The 3937-nt window shown below is 46.4% G+C and overlaps 1 long non-coding RNA gene across 1 annotated transcript; it reads right to left on the bottom strand.

The window, feature by feature from the left end:
• Nucleotides 1-1019: 1019 nt before the first annotated feature.
• On the bottom strand, nucleotides 1020-3592 carry LOC119401675 (uncharacterized). Its single transcript, XR_005185492.2, has 3 exons — nucleotides 3535-3592; nucleotides 2219-2275; nucleotides 1020-1085 (listed from the first exon to the last, which is right to left on the bottom strand). It is a non-coding gene; the product is annotated as an uncharacterized LOC119401675 (long non-coding RNA).
• Between the last annotated feature and the right edge of the window lie 345 nt (nucleotides 3593-3937).

Raw genomic sequence — 3937 nt, 5'->3', positions numbered from 1 at the left:
GTGACCGAGAATCCAACCCGCTTCCTCGAGCTGCACTCGTGGATTAAAAATATGGCCTGACTAAAAGGTGGCTTCTATAAGTTAGCACTGCACTCTTAGTCGGCAACCTGAACCGCAGCATATACAGCAGGCGGAAAATGTTCACAACACATGCGCTGCCGTCAGCGTCTAATCGAGGTATTTATATCGGCTAGCTCGGCGAAAAGTTTTTCTTCTGAATTTTTTCTAAGCAACCCGGGTTCACTTTATTGACGTCACTTCCGTCACGGAAATGTCGCGAGTCAGTCCTTGTGGACCCCGGCATAAAGCACTTTAGCGTTAAAAGGAAACTGTGTTTCAACATACCGATCGGCATTGGGAAGCTACATAAAATTCGGCAGCATGGTACATCCTTAAAAATTGAAAGAAATAGTCTGCTGCACACTTAGTAATGCATTAAATTACACAACAGTCAGGAAACAGATTTCCTGCAAGACATAGGGAGCTGCAATGTGAGAGACGCTTATTAAATTACCTCGACGTTCTTAGTGATTGCATTGCTCTTCCTCGCCTGAAGCTTTTTGCACCTCACGTGGTGTTGCGCAACTTCGCGCAACGTCAAGAAGACGTTATAATGGCATCACAAGTTTATGCGATCTGAGACGTCATTATGACACTTGAAATGCAAGCGTGAACAGGGGGTTAAGAAGACATGGACAAGCGCATGTCCCGGTGTGCGCTCATCCTTGTGTGGTTACGCGCGAATATTTCAAGTACCGTAAATCACTAACTCGCGCACTCGGCAATTCTGTCACTATGACATCACGTCACGACGCCATCAGTGACGTAGATAACTGGGTTTTTGTACCACTTCATTCGCCTACCGTGTTTTGCTGCAAGGGGCTGCTCAGAAAGACAATCAAGGCTTTTGTCTTAAAAACAAGCAATCATTATGGCTGTTAGCTGTCTCCACTTCTTAGGAGAACGGGAGATTTCTCTATGCGTGCTTGATCAATCGCCCTCGAGTACAGCAAAGCCCACCTAATGAGAAACAGTGGCTGCTCCTTGTACCAGCAACGGGCTCGTCCCCACTCGGCGTACAGGACCTGCAATTGAAATAAGTACCATGCACGAAACGTGAGAACAGGGCAGTCACTTTCGATCATTAACTCTTAATACACGAATTCACATAGAGGCGTACTGAACTTGTCGAGTTCGCTAAATCATGCACGCGCAACGATTTCAGCGTTACAAATATATGAACGAATGACAGAAAGAACGAGATGGCGGGAGTTTAAGTGTGAACGATTCTGATAAGCGTGAGTGAATGTGAATATGAAGAGACATGAATGTGAACCAAGTGAGTATCGGTGAGTGTCAGCGAACGTATGAACATTCTCCTAGCAAGTGAGCAAGAGTCACTCACTCACTCACTCACTCACTCACTCACTCACTCACTCACTCACTCACTCACTCACTCACTCACTCACTCACTCACTCACTCACTCACTCACTCACTCACTCACTCACTCACTCACTCACTCACTCACTCACTCACTCACTCACTCACTCACTCACTCACTCACTCACTCACTCACTCACTCACTGATTAGTAGGTGTGTGCGAACTCATGGTCACTACACTCATTTTACAGGGTGAACATGTGGTTTGGATTTTCACAGCGGAAGTGAAGACTTGAGTCTGGCTCTCACGCACTGTCAGGACAATGTGCATTGAGCCATAGAGTTTGATACTAGTACATTACAGGAAAATCTCGCGTTAGTGTCTTTGGGAGCTGCAACGCATGGCGCTTCAGCCAGCATGGGAATGATGGGTAATGCATGGATTTGACTGAGTTTCCTTCTTTCGGCTCCGGGTGGCCTGCAGTCGCCTTGTCGCAAGACGAAGTTCAGCTAGAGTTCAGCCGTCTCATTTGACCACCTTGACTCTCCTAGGCTGACCAATTCAAATCGACTCAAGAGGTTCACAACGAGGCATTGTTTTATGAGAAACAAAGGCCAAAACACGACAACAAACAACACCACAAGCGCGTTCGAGGCCGCAAGCACGAATACTAGGCAAATACATGTACTACCCATCACTTCTATGGTGACTGAACGATCGCCGGGCCACAGTTCCCTCTAGTAAATATTGCAGCAAAATTTATGCATTGGAACTGCTTACGCAGGTACTATGCATCTAGCCACGGAACTTCACTGAGGGGAAACGCAAAACTTACCCTGCGCTCCGAGTAGGTCTCCTTGGCCCTGTTGAAACGTCCTTTGCCGAAAGGGCCCTGGAGAGAAACCGGCCGCTCAATAACAATAGATATGTAAAATACACTATACAAAAAAAGAAAGCTTAGATCTGAACCAGGGGCGTAGCCAGATATATTTTTTTTTTTGGGGGGGGGGGGTTCCAACCATACTCTATGTATGTTCGTGCGTGCGGTTGTATGCGAGCGTGTATATATAGGTAAGCAAAACTTAAAAATTTCGGAGGGGGGGGGGTTGAACCCTCCCTTTCTACGCCCCTGATCAGAACTTCGCATGACGAACTTCCCGAGTACGCGATAGCTTACGTAGATTGTGGTAATTGTAGTGACACGGCAGCTAGGCGGCATGTCACGGGCGAGCCTGTGCCCTTTCGTTTATGAAGGGTGGCTTAACATCAGGGGCGTAGGTATCTGTGCGTGTATATATAGGCAAGCAAAATCGAAAAATTTCGGGGGGGGGGGGGGTTGAACCCCCCAACCCCTCCCTGGCTACGCCTCTGCTTTACATTTAAAAGCATATCTTTTAAAAACTTATAAAAGCTGGCGTTTAGAAAAATATCGTAATTAACTTTCAGTGTGCACTCACCCCTACCAGTACATTTTATAGGCTCTTGAGGGCTTTGCCGTTTGTTTGACGCAAGAAAAAACAAGGAAATAAAACGACAACGGAAATTTTTTGTGTCATTGCACCTTTAAGGTCACTGCGTCAACTGGCTTTAGATTGTCGCTGCCACATTGCTGGGTGACTTGTGTTACAGGGTGGCTACTTGGACTGGTTGGTACTGCATTCTAAAAGGAAAAAGTTGTTCTTCGTATTCGGCAAGTCACTGTGCCAATTGTGGGTGCACCCCCATATTTGATGATTGCCAAGTAATGGCAAGATATAGGGACAAGAGGGCACGTGAAATTCACGCTTTCTTTATTCGCAAGGCAGGGATTGAGTGTGTAAGTGCCCCGTCTATCAACTTGCTGGACAATGAATACGAGTATACTCTTAGTTGAAATATGATTTCAAGATGTGAATAAGATGTTTTTGCACGTGCGCCGTCACTTTCCCTTTCTCTGTGTGTCATCTCCTCGCCCTCATGATTGTGTATATTTTCGCGCCAGCTGAGCAATAAACAGGTTGTAAGTGTGCGCTCTGTACTTAAACGTTTTGCGCACAAAGAACGTATTTTTCCTTTTAGATTGGATTTGTGTTACTCCGCCCGAAATGTGGCATTCATGGCGAGAAGCCGTTCAATTGGAACGATCGAGCAACGGTGAACAGACCAACTCACGTCATGCAATGGGTAAGCTGCTAGGTAGGCTCCGGAGCTCAGAAGGTTGTATATGCCTGGAAGAAAGCGTGAGCAATACTTTGTAGTCCTGGTAGCACTACCAGCCGCAGTAGTAGTGGTAGTGATGGCAGTAGTAGACATAGGTCGGCAAAAAAATGTGGAGCTCACTCAGACTCACTCACAAAACGTATCTTGCCCTTACAGCTCACTCGGACTCAGACTCACCAAACTTTTCTTCGTCCGGACTCACTCGGACTCAGACGCACTATAATTTTTCTCAACCGAACTCACGCGGACTCAGACTCACCACAATATAATTCACTCGGACTCACTCAGACTCACGTCTCGATATGTGTCTGAGTGAGTCGACTCATGAGTCCGTTAGCCTATAAATATCTTTTTC

The sequence above is a fragment of the Rhipicephalus sanguineus genome, chromosome 8, assembly GCF_013339695.2.
Source record: "Rhipicephalus sanguineus isolate Rsan-2018 chromosome 8, BIME_Rsan_1.4, whole genome shotgun sequence".
NCBI classification, from domain to species: domain Eukaryota; kingdom Metazoa; phylum Arthropoda; class Arachnida; order Ixodida; family Ixodidae; genus Rhipicephalus; species Rhipicephalus sanguineus.
This window is presented reverse-complemented; position numbering and strand designations above follow the sequence as displayed.